General features: G+C 46.0%; 1 protein-coding gene across 5 annotated transcripts in view; it reads right to left on the reverse strand.

The window, feature by feature from the left end:
* P4HA2 (prolyl 4-hydroxylase subunit alpha 2) overlaps nt 1–11,991 on the reverse strand; it is a 54,778-nt gene extending 42,787 nt beyond the window's left edge. For 2 of the 5 annotated variants that reach the window (XM_084636769.1, XM_084636773.1), the window contains exon 1: nt 11,877–11,991. The gene's annotated coding sequence lies outside the window, so the exon portion shown is untranslated. Of the gene's footprint in view, nt 1–11,039; nt 11,237–11,698; nt 11,856–11,876 lie in introns of those variants that run through there. The other 3 variants (XM_084636770.1, XM_084636771.1, XM_084636772.1) reach the window with 3 other exon arrangements.
* Nucleotides 11,992–16,433: the final 4,442 nt, after the last annotated feature.

Genomic DNA, 16,433 nt, shown 5'->3' on the forward strand with positions numbered 1-16,433 from the left:
TTTCAGGGCCAATAACCACAAGCGGCTCAATCCAACTCCCTTTCATCCCAATGGAAGGACTCCCATTGCTCAGCTGGGCTCAATAAAATCACATGGCTGCTAAGTATTCTGCTCATTTGGGGTCCTGTTCCTGCCTGCACCTCAGTCTTCCTCTCCCCCCTTCTCAGGCAGTAGAACCAGACAGGGAAGCCACAACTCAACCACCAGAGACCCTCGCCCCAGTCAGGAGGCAGCAGCTCAGAGCACAAATATCCCTCATCCTTCCTTGGAGCACTGCAAGACTTTCAGCTACCAAGTTAAAACAGACAAAGAGTCCTGTGGCACTTATAGACTAACAGACATATAGGAGCATAAGCTTTCATGGGTGAATACCCACTTCATCGGATGCATGTAGTGGAAATTTCCAGAGGCAGGTAGAAATATGCAAGCAAGAATCAGGCTAGGGATAACGAGGTTAGTTCAATCAGGGAGGATGAGGCCCTCTTCTAGCAGTTGAGGTATGAACATCAAGGGAGGAGAAACAGTTTAAGTAGCTTTAGGATGAATTTCACAAGTTCGCCTGAAGACAGACACACAGGAGAAAGTTAATAAATAAAATGTTTTTTTTCTTGATACGTCAGCAATCTTTCATTTCGTTGTTACAATGATTCATCTTCAGATGGTTTGCATTATACTCTGCATTTACTTTACTTTTTGAAGCCGCATTATAAAACAAGCTGCAACGGAATATTTATGGTGCCGCTTGTGTTCTGGACTTTCAAAATTAATTCTCTTTTGGCTGATGATTCAGGGGGCAATTTTCTCTTTCCAGTCAGAGAGAATGTTGAGCACAGATGAACAAGATGAAAGTCGGAGCAAATCTCCCCCTTCCCTGATAAACTAGCGCCATCGAAGTGCTTAGTCAAATGTTAATTGCTTCTATCAGCGTCAGAATTTACATGGTTTTCACAGGGAGGCCAACCAATTTATCAGATTACATGAAGATATACTGAAATTCGGTCATAATGAGATCAGTTTATGTAAAATTTAAAATCACAATCTCATTTCATGCCACAAACCAACAGGTAACACCAGAGTGACACATTCTGCGGTTTGAAATGCTCCCCATAGTCACACAGGCCAGAAGATACTTTTTACTCTCTGCTCACATTAAGAGTCAAAGAAGTACACCCAGCATATATCAAGTCTTGCTCCCTGACTCTGTTCATGAGCAAGACTCTTTAAAAAGACCATACATTTTCTCATCTTATATGCTGAAACCTACAGAAACCACAAATGTCCACATGCACTCCATATATGTCTGCCTTTATTTATATTTATATATATATATATATATATATATATATATATATATATATATATATATATAAAACACATTTGGTTTTACCTGTGGCTCAATTTTCAGCACCAATTTTGGGCACCCACAACTGCAACACCTGACATTATTGGAAGTAGGTGTGTGAAGCCATTCTGGAAACCAGGCCCCAGAACTTTATTCCTTCAACTACACAACATGGCAGAAAACATTTTTCAGTTACCTCCTTTGTCTCATGAACATGACTGTCCTATTTAAATCATGGCACAAGAATTGGGAGGTGGACGTTCGAGAATTCAAAAGCCAGTTACCAACAGATTCGGGAGGCCAGGGTTCAATTCCCTGCTCCACCACAGACTTCCTGCATGACTTTGGGCAGGTCACTTAATCTCTGTGCCTCAGTTTTCCATCTGTAAAAAAGAGATAATAGCACTTCCCTCCCTCACAGAGAGTTGGGAAGATACATACTGAAGATTATGAGGCTCTCAGATACTATGTCAATGGAGGCGGTCTAAGTACCTAAAATAGACAGAATAGCCAGACAGATGGGGACCAGAGAGTACTACATATGTAAAAAATCTTTAGATAAGCTATTACCAGCAGGACAGTGGGGTGGGAATAGGTATTGTTTCATATTCTCTGTGTATATATAAAGCCTGCTGCAGTTTCCACGATATGCATCTGAGGAAGTGAGCTGTAGCTCACGAAAGCTTATGCTCTAATAAATTGGTTAGTCTCTAAGGTGCCACAAGTCCTCCTTTTCTTATAGCCAATAAGGAACTTTACAAATGTCAGGAACTGTGTATCAACACCATACATCAGGAATAGAACTCAGATTCTCCTGCTTCAAAAAGCATAGATCTCTAGAAGAGAATCTGTGATAGCTCTTAGCACAGAGGAGGGCAAACTACGGCCCACAGGCCACATCTGGCCTGCAGGACCATCCTACCCGGCCTTTGAGCTCCCAGCCAGGGAGGCTAGCCCCCAGCCCCTTCCTTGCTGTCTCCCTTCCCCCGCAGCCTCAGCTCACTGCGCCGCCCGCCACTCGGCCCGCCACTCCTGACAGGCAGCGCGGCAGGCTTTGGTGGGGCTGCGAGCTCCTGCTGCTCTGAGCAGCATGATAAGGGGGCGGGGAGCGGGGCGGTTTGGATGGGGCAGAGGTTCGGGGGGGCGGCCAGGGGACAGGAGGGTTGGATAGGCATGGGAGTATCAGGGGGCCTGGCGGGAGTGTGAATAGGGATCAGGGCAGTCAGGGGACGGGGGGGTTGGATAGAGGGAGGGGTTCTGGGGGGGGCAGTTAGGGGTGGGGGGATCCTGGGAGGGGCAGTCAGGGGACAAGGAGCAGGGGGGGTTGGATGGGTCGGAGGTTCTGAGGGGGGCAGTCATGGGGTGAGAAGTGGGAGGGGGCAGATAGGGGGCAGGGGCCAGGCTGTTTGGGGAGGCACAGCATTCCCTACCCGGCCCTCCATACAGTTCCGCAACCCTGATGTGGCCCTCGGGCCAAAAAATTTGCCCGCCCCTGTCTTAGCAGTACAGGGCCTAACTTACAGAGTTGAGTAGTTCCAATTCTATCCAGCAGAGGGCTACAGTGCATATACATACCAGCTAAGTCACTGCACATTCTTGGTTAAAGTAGTTTTCATAATAAATCACATCATGTACACAACATAGGATCTATTCGTTTCTTCCACATTTATTTAAGAACACAGATTTTTTTCTGTAATGATATAAAATTAACTATGCAGCAGAAGACACTGCAGTTCTCTTGCTCTTAGTTAGGTCCCAATCTTGCACTCCCAGCGTACACAATGTACAAAGGTATAAGGCATTACAAGATAGGATACCATGAAACAAGAAAATCTAAATCCCATTAATACCTTAATTACTTTACTCAACCAACTGCAGTAAGCCAGCACTGAACAGTGAGTAAGGGTTGATGTTTGGGCTCTAATCTGTACTTACTCAACAGACTTGAAATTTACCTCAAAACCAAAGCCAAAGTAAATGTTGCTTCCAACGTGCATCTAAATTTAAACTAGCATGGTGCAGTCTAACCAGCCTGACTTAAACAAAGAACTAACTGTTTCAAAGGCATACATGGCTACAGACTGGCTGGTGGTATTTTTTTCAGAGGCATGGCCCAAATACAAAGCCATGAAGAGAGGTCAACACTTGTACAAATAGCAATTTAAGGTTGAACTGTTGTCTGAGCCAAGTCTACTTACACTTCCCCACATGCCATTGCTGCATCATGGTTTAAATCACTAGTCAGGAAGACTCGATTTAATCATGATTTTCTACATAAAAGTGCATTCTTGTTGGTTGTTATAACCTTAATACATGTTCTTCACAACTTAGAGATAGACATAGGTTTCATTTTTAGAAGGTACACACTATACATTTTTAAACATTGATTTATTTTGAAAACTTTTCAGATTAGTTTTACAGCTATATCAGAAAATGAATGACTGTTTGGTTATTTCATTTACCAAAGGTAATTGAAGCAGATATTTATGAAGTCACTGGGAGGTGAACTATCTCCAATTCAACAGGTTAATCATTAATATTTGAAGGATTTTCTTGCCAGATTGTATTAGGAGAACATCACCAGACAGGCATTTAAATTGTTTTATTTAACTAAAACAACAACATTAAGTATTCTGGATTTTTTTCTTCAACAGCAAACATATAATATTTTAACAAAACAAGTGTATGTCCTTCGCTTCTCACATTTATCTCCAGACTTCTTCTCCTTGTCCAGATCTATTCTGCCTTTCCGAACTTTTTGAAACTTGGCACTTTTAGAGAGAGGTAAGAGATTGACTCTGCGTACACAAATTTGCAGAGGGACAATAGAGTTGAGGTCTGTCATTTCTCACCTCTATATATTATTTATTTATTTAAAAACATTTTTGCTGTTAACAAGCATGTTACCTCTGGAGACACAAATCCACAGTTTGAGAACTGCAAAACTAAGCATCTCTGATGGTATCTTCAATCTAGACTGAGCACTGAGTCTCATTGGGTAGATAGAAAGATTAACCTAAATAATCTATACAGAAGCGTGTGGAACCCCATAAGATTGGGTCCCTAATCCATGAACTATTGGAACTCATTTACAAAACTTTTCTTAAACATTACATTAATATATTGTCTCATACTATAGAATTATAATTTATAATCCCTGTTCCATTATGAGTTATCTTTGAGCTATAATGTAGAAAAATTATCTTTAGATAGGTTTTTTCCTCAAAAAGCATTTTATTAAAAAAAATCTGATTTAAATAAAAAAGTATGATTTTTTTTAAATCATTGATTTTTATCCACCCTGGCATCCGATGCATCAGCACTCTCACTTACAGGACCAGAAACGACAAATAGTGAAGTACTAAACCCACCACATTATTTCATTTTTCCTCCATCTACAGACAATAGACTTTCTCTGCTTAAAAAGCACACACCATCAAATGCCAAGCTGCTGTCAAACTGGGTGACTTCAGCTATAAGGCTAATGATTTTTAAATGGATAACACAGACAAAATCTAAATGTCCCCCACGCGGCCAAATGCCAAGGGCTGTGCTGAATCATAATTAGGATTTTAGGATGTTGGAAGGTGAGTATACTATGGTTAGAAAGATCAAAAAGGAAAGCAATCACAAAATACTCCACTTAGCAGGATTTTAATGAGGTCAGCTGAAAACCATCTGCAAACTAGACCAAACCATATGAAGCATCTTCTTTAAATTACAACTTTGCTATCATATGCACTAATTGCCAGCAGATTAGATAGCACACAGAAACCCTCATTACTATTATGATCTCCATCCAGGGGGTGGTCCTTAAGGCTATAAGGTGAGCCTAGGAATCTTGCAATTCATTACTGCTGTAATTCAGATGTACTCAGGAGACCTACACTTGCCTGGGCCAATTGTAAATTTGCCCGTAGCAATGGAAACTGAGTCTGGATTTATCACACCACAGTGCAGAACTCTAGCCACCAGGCTGTACTTTAGAACCCTCTATTGAGGCAGTTCATAGCATGAGATCATACAGCTGCACGCAGGCAGCACTCGTTAACAAAAATGGGGTCTTGTTGGCTCTTGATGTCATCTGCCTCTGTACTGATGGATCCTTCCCGCGCCCATCCCCTAGAGATAACTATTTTCTGGCTGACTCTTCCTTTTCATCAAAGGCATCACACTCGTCTCCACATGCCTGCATCACCAGCTTCCTTGCCAAAGCCTCTAATGTGCATCTGCAAATAATTAAAAACTACATGCCCAACAACTTGCTTGCCTTTGTTTCTCCAAAACAGACCAAAGAAAAATGCTGTTTCTTTGCATGCACTGATATTGACTGTCTTTATTCAAATTTCCATTGGCTTCCTTCAGTCTAAAACTTGTGATATCCGTAGTTATGTAACCTTAAGAAATGTCAACAGCTGGATTAACTTCTGATAGCTCCTTTAAATCATAGCTGAAAAAATATTTAATTCCTGGCAGTAAAAAAAAGAGAGAGAAGTCACACCAATCTTAGGAGCAGTAGTCCTGCCCATCATTTCCCCTGAGATAACAGCAAGCTCATCTCATATTAAACTCAATAGTCTGCAGAGTGTTAAATGCCCCAGACAAGCTATACCATAAGTGGGGAGGTTGTTGACCAAACTACATGTTTTCAACCCCTGTTGCAATATGCCAAGTCTTTTCAATCCTGAAGTGTACCTGTGTTCCTGAACATAGCCCATAATTTTAATGGATCAAAATCTCTCATATAAACTTCCAAATTCTCTGGGAACGTTCAAAATAAAAGGTCATTTGAAACTGCATTAAGTGTTCAGAAAAGGTTAATTTAAAACATATCAGGAAGCATTTATTTTTCTTTCCCCTGCTATCAGGAGGATAAAGCAAGAAAAAGAAAGACTCTTTCTGGATGGCACAGAGTCCGAGCCTACTCTGGCATGGCAGCATCCTACTTTCCAACAAATATAAAACTCCATACACTGAACCAGTCACAGAAAATAAAACCTATCTACATGTTTATATTTTACTCCTTAGAAATCTGCCATCACGAACAGTGTGGCAAATATAAATGTAACAGTTGTCTTATGTAAACAAGTCTAAAAATGGAAAATTCTTTGGACTAATACCCCATATGTTACCCTTGACTATTAACTCCTTTAATACTTGTGGGAAATAAAGGCCCAAATTTTCAATGATGCATATATTTGAGTTAGGGCTGCAGCAAAAGAAAGTTAAAGAAGTTAAGGAGTAAGCAAAAGGCCAGACCTTCATCCATTAACTTCAGTGCTATGCTGATTTACAGCAGCCAAGGACCTCTGCCTGTCAAGTACTATGTACACAAGAGGGATTGTTTCCTGTTCAGTGTCACACAGCTGCGGGAATTGGTGGTTGTGGGGTCCTTTTCAGCTTATTTCTATCCTCCCAGTGCACCTATAAAGTGAAGCAATCAGGAGTTTTATTATGGGAAATGTTTTGTGTCAAAGCCTATTTGGAGGACTGAACCTTCAGGTCTGATAATGTGGGGGATTAACTAGCAAGGATATGAAACCCAAGTAAAAAGTGTCCTGAACTGGCTGACTCGCCACTGCATTCAGAAATCCAAATATTCAGGCTATCTGATTTGCCTCTTACTGATACCATTGCTCACAATAGCAGCTGGGGGAGCACTGTTTCTAGGCTTGGACAGCAGATAGCCTTTCATCTTTCACTGCTCAAACATTTTCGACACACTATTCCAAATAGAAGATAGCCTACTACTGCTACTAGCTAACAGTGTTACTCCTTTAACTCACGTTGCAGAGATCTGTGCCATGGTTCAGTGTTCAGAATGGGTGTGATAGGAGAGCCTCCTATCACACTACTCCTCTCTCCCCTCCTCCTCTTTGGAATGTGGGGATATTTGGGTGGAAAGTTCCCCCTATGGCCAGATGCTGAGCTGGCAACTAACTTCCATGTGGTGGTGACACCTACAGTTTCCCTCTTTCACTCATGCACTCTCAAACCATCTCAGCACCCGAAGTTATAAAACTGGATTTAGACACTTGTTCTATAATAAGGAGAGCCCACTCTTTGCTGTAGGCCCTCCTCAGAACATTTCAATAATACAGGACTACAAGTAAACTATTCCAGGGACTCCTTCCACCCAATTACAAACATATTTAATAAAGATAACCCAGCAGCTGAAAAATTATTATCAACCCCTATCAGAGTCCTCCCAAACCCTCTCAGGTCTGGGAAACAAATGGGCCTCACAGTCCTGCAGGTTGATAAAGGAGGACCATTTCAGAGCAGGTTCCAAAACTGAGGGGCCCTCACAAAGACGGCCTTGTCAACTGCCCCTGCTTTCTTACACAAGTGGAGTTCCAGCTCAGGAACTTCCATTCATCGCTCACTCTGGCAGCACAGCATGGGGAGCAAGGAGGCTTACAGACAAGAGAGTGAGCTGGACCCTTGGGCTGGCTTCCAACCCAGGGAGAACCATGGGGGCAGGGAGAAAGAGAAGTGAAGAAGAAACTAATGGTAGATGTCACAGACAGGAGAGCGAAAAAGAGAGAGAATAGAATAGGGAGAGGTAAGGAGAAGAGAATAAAACAGATAGGGAGAGGACAAATCTGAGGTCTTGTCTACACACACACCATTTGAACCAGTTTAACTTAAACAGATTTAGTTAAAACAAGTGCAAACCCCTGTAGTAGACACTTATTTCTGTTTAAGCCAGACTTATTTCCGTTTAACTTATAGCTAGGAACTGGTTTAGGCTAAAACAAAATAAGAAGTGCCCACACAGAGGCTTGTACCAGTTTAACTAAGCCAGTGCAAGCTTGTACATGGACATGTCCTTTCTTTCTTAGGTTATCTCTGATTCTCTACTGCCTGCCACTTTATGTCAAAGATATCTGTGCAAAGTGCAACTCTTCTGATCTGGAAATGTCTCCCACTGTTTTTGCATTGGTGTAAGTGGTGACACAGAGCGCCAAGGATGGGAGAATCAGGCCCCACACTTTATGGTGGTGGGGATGATTTACAGGACATTTGTTTTGAATGACATTTTGAATCTGTGATTTACTAGTAGTTTGTCTGTTTCTAGCTAACCTGAAAATCATCCTGGCTTAGGACGTACAGAGGTGACAGACTTTAAAGGCCAGAAGGTATTATTATGACCATCCTATATAACACTGCTCAGACATTCACCCACCAGTTCATTAGTGAGACGAGCAGCTTGTAGATGAACTAGAATATACCTTTCAGAAAGACAGGCAGTCATGATTTAAAAACTCCAAGTGATGGAGAATTTACCACATCCTTTAGGAAGCTGTTCCAATGATTAACTCACTGGTGAAAAAAATGTAAATTTTTTAAATTCCAGACATTGCTTCATGTTATCCCTTCATGTTATCCCCTTCGCTAGACTGAATGTCAGACAACAGGACCCTTCAACACCCTGAGAAATTTACAGGTCACCCTAATTTTTTTTTTTTTTACGGAAAGTTGGAATCAACACAGCTGCTCCCCATCTTCTTTCTTTGCGCACCTGTCTCTACCCCATCCTTTAGAAATCTTCCATGGAAGCAATGGCAGACCATTGCCCCCTGAGTCCAGAAGTGGGACTGGCTCCAAACTGCCTGTTGTAGGACAGGCTCTGGAAAATTCCATCCATCAACCCCAGAGAAAACTCCTAAGGCATAAGGACTGGGATGGAGAATAATACAAAAATGTGATCACAGAATCACAGAACTGGAAGGGACCTCAAGAGGTTATCTAGTCCAGCCCTGCACTTGTGGCAGCATTATCTAGACCATTCCTAGATCACGCCGTTATAAAATGTATATATACAATGTGCAACCTCATCTGGAATACAGCATGCTGTAGTGGGCACCCCATCTCAAAAAGGATATTACAGAGAGCAGGGATGCAGGTAAAAACAATGAAAACTCTTCTATGAAGAGAAATTGAAGATATTTGGATGATTACCTTAGTAAGACAACAGATAAACAGGGCCTGATCTAAGTATACAAAATAATGAATGGTCTAGAGAAAGGAGACTGGAACCTCTTGTTCATCTATCTACTACCTCACAAGAGCCAGGGGACTGTGAATGAAATTAAAAGTTATCAATTTGGAATTTGCTACAAGGAAATACTTCTTTACTTATCCCATAATTAGACTGTGGAATTCACTGCCACAGGACATCACTGAAGCCATGAACTTACTAACATTCAAAGAGGCCCTGGAAATCTATAAGGATAACAAGAATAACCAGACATAGAACAGTTGATGCAAACAAAATTTAGGAAGAAATACAAAACCGCAGGCTTCATGGCTTAACGCCAATCTCTAACTATTAGGGCTTACTTCTTTTGAAGCATCTGGTTCCAGGGCAGCGAGTTGTATGGGCCCATGGTGCCCGGCTCCACCAATGTTTGGGGCCGGGTCTCTCCCCCGGCCCCGCCTGCTGCCTCCCCCGATTGTCTCCCAGCCCCACTTTCTGCCCCCGTGCGCCTCCCCTGGGTCCCAGAGCATCCCTGCCTCTCCCTTGCAGCTCCACGCTGACTCTGCTCCGCTGGCTCCTGGTATGAACGGCCACCGCAGGGTCCTAGTGCCCCTCACCAGCCTGCCCTGCCCTTCTGCATCAGACCCTTCCTTCTTCCGGCAGGACCCTCCACCAGCACAGGGGGCTCCCCTGCCTGCAGTCACTGCTCCTGGCCCACACTGGGCAAGGGGCAGCCCCATCCCCCACCCCCCAGTGAGGCTACAGTGATGGGCAGCAGCAGGGGAGGAGGCGCACATGTGATGACAGCCCCCCCCACCCCAGCACCCACCACAGGGGAGGCAAGGGGGCTTCCTGGGCCTGAGAGGGGCTCTAGGAGCATGTACTGTGATAATGGTGTGAGGTGAATGTGCTGCCGGGGAGGGGAGAGGGGGGCCCCTCCCCCAGAGCTCACTGCTGCCGGTGGGGAGAGGGCTGAGGGGAGTCCTCCTTTCTGGTCCCAGCTCCGGGACAGCCTGCCTGCACCCCAAACTCATCCCCAGCCCTGCCCCACCCCAGAGCCCACACCCGCAGGCAGAGCCCTCAGCCCCCCCATACCCCAAACCTCTGCCCCAGCCCTGAGCCTCTCCAACACCCCAAACCCCTCACCCCACCCACACCCTACCCTCTGCCCTAGGCCTGAGCCCCTCCCAAACCCTTCATCCCCAGCCAGAGCACTCATCCCCCTGCACCCTAACCCACTGTCCCAGCCCTGAGCCCCCTCCTGCATCATGAACCCCATCCCCAGCCTCACCCCAAACCCCTCATCCCTAACCCCACCACACAACCCTCACCCCCTCCCTCCGCACCCCCTTCCATCCCCAAACTCCATCCCAGAGCCTGCACCCCTCACTCCCTCCTGCACCCCCTCCCCCTTGCCCAGCCCAGAGCCTACACCCAAACTCCATCCCAGAGCCTGCACCCCTCACTCCCTCCTGCACCCCCACCCCCTTGCCCAGCCCAGAGCCTACACCCAAACTCCAGCCCAGAGCCTGCACCCCTCACTCCCTCCTGCACCCCTCACCCCGGAGCCTGCACCCAGCAACCAAACTCCATCCCAGAGCCTGCACCCCAGACTTCCTCCCCCCACCCAAACCCCCTCCCCGAGCCTTAGGCAGGTGGGGGGACGGAGTTTGTGGGGGGCGGATTCTGGGCACCACCAAAATTTCTACAAACCTGCCACCCCTGTCTGGTTCTGGCCCCTGTCAGAGACCGCGGGTCTAAGCCGGTGGGACAATTCCTATGTCCCAACACGCCTGAAGTGCAGTGCAGACGTGCGGGCTGCTCGCTGGTGTGTCTGTCCCATCCACGGGAGCTGGCACAAGCCGGCTTTCCTGAATTTTCCCTCGGAGGAGGGAAGGAACCACGCCTAACTGGGGGAGAAGGGGGATTCAGCCTGGGGAGTACAAGGAGACAATTCTCTTCTACCCTCCCCACCTTGACACCTCCATGGGGCAGGCCCCCTGGTCCCTGAGAGGGGTCTCTCGTTTTTAGCTCCCACCCCACCTTGCCCTGGGGTGCCCTGCCCAGGGAGTTCCACTCTTCCCCGCAACACCCCTGCCTGGGCAAGGGTCGCCACCCTTCCAGTCCCCCACCCCCCTGGTGCCCCCTCCATCCCGCAGAGCCAGCGGAGGGGGGGTGTCTCCTGCTGGGGTGGCTGCTGGGGCGCGGTGGGGGGTGTCTGCGCGACCAATGCCCCTACGAACACCAGGCAGAGGGGAGTTTGCACGGGGCAGCCCCTGCCCCGGGCGAGGCCGGAGCTCGCTCCCCCCCCCCGCGGCTCCCTAGGGGCTCCTCCCCAGCCCCCGCCGCACGGATACGCGCCGCTTTCCCACCAGATCTCGCCGGTGGCTCCACGTTTCTCCTGCCAGGCCGGGCAGGGCTGAGACGCCCCGGGCAGCGGCCGGCGCCCGGGAACCCCCGAAAGTTAGCAACAGCCCCGGCCGCGCGGGCCTCTCCCGCCCCTGTGCCTGGCGCGCGCCCGGTGCCCGGTGCCCAGCGCCCCCCGCTCACCGGCCACGCGCCGCCCGCGCCCTGCCTTCCAGAACGGCCGCGGCACCTCCAGCGGCAGCCCCCGCTCCGCCTCCTCCCCGGCACGGCCTGCCCCCGCCTCTCCCGGCCCAGCCTCCAGACGGGACCGTAATGCTTGGAATAGCTGCAGCCCCGGAACCACCGGGAGACGCCGGCCGGCGGTGGAAGAGGAGTCCTGACCGGGCCCTGCACTGGGAAACAGGCAAGGCTTGAGGAGCAGCTCAATGGAACAACTCATGTCTGCTCTGCCCCGCCTGCAGCCTGTGCTTAGGGGAAATCCCCATAGAATGTAAAAGAGGCGAAGATCCCTTCCCTGGAATTATTACCGCCCCCCTCCCTTCACTATTAATTTCTGTAAGCAAAAAGAAAAGGAGTACTTGTGGCACCTGAGAGACTAACCAATTTATTTGAGCATGAGCTTTCCTGAGCTACAGCTCAGCATCCGATGAAGTGAGCTGTAGCTCAGGAAAGCTTATGCTCAAATAAATTGGTTAGTCTCTAAGGTGCCACAAGTCCTCCTGTTCTTTTTGCGGATACAGACTAACACGGCTGCTACTCTGAAATTTCTGTAAGGGTGTGTAAAGCTCTTTCTAGAGCACTCTCTTGGTTTCCTCCCTATTAAATTCCAATGTGTTTGTTTCTCTCGGTGTTGTGCCCTGAAATGAAAAGTCCAGGGACATACAGGGGATTCATAGCATCATAGAAGCATAGGGCTGGCTGGAAGAGACCTCCAGAGGTCATCTAGTCCATCCCCTGCACTGAGGCAGGACCAAGAATGCCGACACCATCCCTGACAGGTGTCTAACCCGTTCTTGAAAACCACCAATGATGGAGATTCCACAGCCTCCCTTGGTAACGTGTTCCAGTGCTTAACTATACTTATAGTTAGAACCTTTTTCCTAATTTCTAACCTAAATCTCCCTTGCTGCAGATTTAACAGATTATTTCTTGTCCTACCTTCAGGGGACATGGAAAACAATTGATCTCCGTGGTCTTAGTGACATCCTTTAACATATTTGAAGGCTGTTATCAGGTCCTCCTTCCCTTTCCTTTTCACAAAACTGGGTTTTCTCTTCCAAACTTAGGTTTTTTAAACCTTTCCTCTTAGATCATATTTTCTGATCAGTTTATCTTTTTTGTTGCTCTACTTTGGTCTTTCTCCAATTTGTCCTCATCTGAGTTGTTTATCTTGACCTTATTGTGACAGATATTGCAACCCCATGCAGTATCTTTGAGGACCATTATATTAAAATTGATGAATGATTTATATATGATTGTGTTCTGTGTCTGGGGAAGGGTGACTACAGCTCCTCCAGGAACTAAAAACAGTGTGTGTAGGGGATGATTAAGGCAAGTCACAGAAACTGTAAACGACCCTGAAGAGGTACCACTACTTGGGGTGGTTCGCATTGACTGGTTCAAACTAGGTTTTACAGAGACCAACAGACAAAAAATGGGATTTGGGTATGAAAGACTGAGTTTAAGCAGACTGGTGGTGGTTTTCCTTTTGATTCAGCAAACTGGCAGAACTGTGGGTCTGAGGAGGATCCCAACTCTTGCTGAAGAGTTGGAAAGACTGACACCTACCAGAGCCCTAGGTTGGAGTTAGAAGTGACCTCTGGTAAGCCCTTAGCAAGCATGTGGGAACTTTTTTACAAAATGTTTTCTCTGTAATGCTTTTGCCTTATAAATAAGTGTACATGCTTCGAAATAGCTGTGTGGTAATGTGTAACTGCTGGTAATATACTGTTGATAGTCTTCAGAGAGAAAGCAATGCATAGGGGCTTGCAGGGGGTATTCCAATGTAAGGCAGGGGTCTACGCAGCCTTAAAACACCCAATGAGAAAGAAGTGAGACAAGGGTCCCTACCTAGAGACAAGTGTCCCGAGACCTGACTGAGCACTCCAGGAGTGGACTACAGAGGGGAAATACAAGTGCAGTTATTCTGAAACAGTGACAGATATTTTATTTCATTTTTTCTAAAGGCCCTAATCCAGCAGAGTACTTAAATATGTGCTTAAATCCAAGCGCTTGAGCAGTTACATTGATTTAAATGGGACTATTCCCATGCTTATAATTAAGCAGATGGTTAAGAGTCTGCTGGATTGGGGCCTTAATGTCTGAATATATTATAATAAATAATAATAATTAAGACCTGGAGAGTCACACTATTAAACTTTGTAATGTTAATAGAAAAAAATGGGTCAGTTGTGAAGCTTTGATCCAAGTTCCTAAACTTCAGATCCAAACCCAAGCCCTCTTCACAAGAGTATTGGGAGTTCTCAACTGGCCCATCATAAAAGTAAACCTGAGCTGTGAAGCTGAAATCTGGATCAAGATCTGATCTTCCGCATGTTTGTGAATGGTTTGGATTCTGTGTCCTAGTTTTGGATTCATCTCTAGTTAAAAGTGAACTGTAAAGAGAAAATGGAATTGTAACAAGCATGAGATTTCTGGTACTTGTGATGCCCAAGAGAACCAATGTCTCCTTGTAAACCCAGAAGAGAGAGCAGATTCAAATGGAGAGGAGAAAATAATTTTATAAGGTAAATTAGAACTGATTCCTGACATAATTATTCGTGCTGATATTATCACAAAAGCTCTAAAAGATCATATCAAAGGATTGGCTTGCAAATATCTCTGTTCTTCAAATTGATATAATACATCAGTACAATCCAGAGCTTCCCTAGCAAGACTGCTGCCAAGGGTATAATTTACCACCAGTTGCTGTGGGGGCTTTTGTTGTAGGAACAATGTCCAGTGGAAACTAGACTGAACTCAGCAGCACATTTCAGAATACTCACTACATAGCTGGGTAGGTGCTCTCCAGCCACCTATACCCTATTCAGCCTAGACCCAGCATGACCACAACCTTCAAATGTGTTTACCCAGAGCCAGTTTAGCCTTCTTAGCTTGGGGTTTCCCCTCTCCCATGCCCCCTGCATCCTCACATTCTATTCACTTTGGATGTAAAGGCATGGTTAGCCAGCATTTAAGCCATTACTTTCTCTAAGAGCTGAGCTGTCCATCAAAACATGTTACAGAGATAACTCTGTTGCCACATCCAAAGACAGAGGTATTTTTGGATCTCCTCTATTGTATTACAAGGCTTTTACCTGGCAGCTTAACAGAAGAAATATTAAAACCATCCAACAATACCTAATATTATCATAATATCATTATCATAAAACAATACTATAGGTGACTGAAGACTAAAGAGACAGGGGGTGACATGCTGGTCCCATTCAAGTCAATAGCAAAATTCCTACTGATTTCAATGGAGCCAGGATTACCCCAGTTTATAATTTACACCCAAAAAGTGTCTCCAGTGCAAAATATATTTCTGTGTTTAGCCGCATGTCTATAGCTCTTCTCTTGTTTCTTGTGAATGGAAGGGAGGAAAAAATCACACTCGCACATCTGAGAAAATCATCAGAAACTGAAGCCAAAAAGCGAGGCATGCCCAACATAATCTTTGTGCAGTTCAGAGACTCAGACAAAAACCTGGCCCAATTCTTTACAACAAATACTGTAGCTAAAAGATTGTACTGCACTGCATCTGGGAAGACGGTGTCTGTTGAGGTGACATCTAATTAATATTAATCCTTGAGGGTCTGTAGGTGGATTTACAAGGGGGAGATTTGTCTAGGCTACAGAAAATATGGTTCATTTCTTGGTGAATGGAATAACTGGGAAATTTCCAGAGGTGAGGATAGGTGGTGATGGAGCATTACAAATTAATCTCCTGCTCTAAGCACACAGCCAGCGTGGATGTTCTGGCTCTAGCTGTGTGCTCAGCCACTGGGGTTTTTCAGAAGCCCGACATCACTGGAGGCTATGGCACCCAGCCGCTATTGTAGCCCCTTCCTGCCAAATGCCAGCATCCCTCTGCTGCTCTGATCCTTGAGCGCTCATCAGGAAGCCGTGCAGAGTCTATGTGGTGACCACTGAGCAATAGGAAGAACTCAGGAAACCCAACCCCCCCAGGAAACATAAGACATCAAATGGAAAATGTTCTTGGATGGGTAAGTCCAAATCCTCATTTCATCCTCATTCCATCTGTGGTGAGGCACAAGAGGAATGTTACATAAAAGGCATGCACCCTGGATAAGAACCTACTGCAGCATCCGCGCACCCTCAAATGAAACATTACCTATCAAACCAGAAGGGCACATCAGGAAAGTTCATTTTCCTGGGGCACACCACTCTAGGCCAGGGAATACCGTAACCCCCAGTATGGGAAGTTCAGCTCTGGGATCTGTAAATGGGGGGACACAGGGGATGCTGTCTGTAACACAGGCAGTGGCTGAGAACACTCTCCTCTGGTTACAGAGGCACAGGAAAGCACTGCAACAAGCAGAGATGCCACCTGCAGGGAGCTCTGCTCAACACTCCCACTACAACTGCAGATACCATTGGAGGGTCAATGCACATCATGTCTATGCAGGCTGTGTGCTTCCTATTTTTCTCAGCTCCAGGAGCCCTCACAGTCACATGTATCCCATTCAGTATTCCTGTCATGGAAGGGAAGTGGGCTCT

This window comes from Lepidochelys olivacea, assembly GCF_965140295.1.
Source record: "Lepidochelys olivacea isolate rLepOli2 genome assembly, chromosome: 8".
In the NCBI taxonomy this organism is placed as follows: Eukaryota; Metazoa; Chordata; order Testudines; family Cheloniidae; genus Lepidochelys; species Lepidochelys olivacea.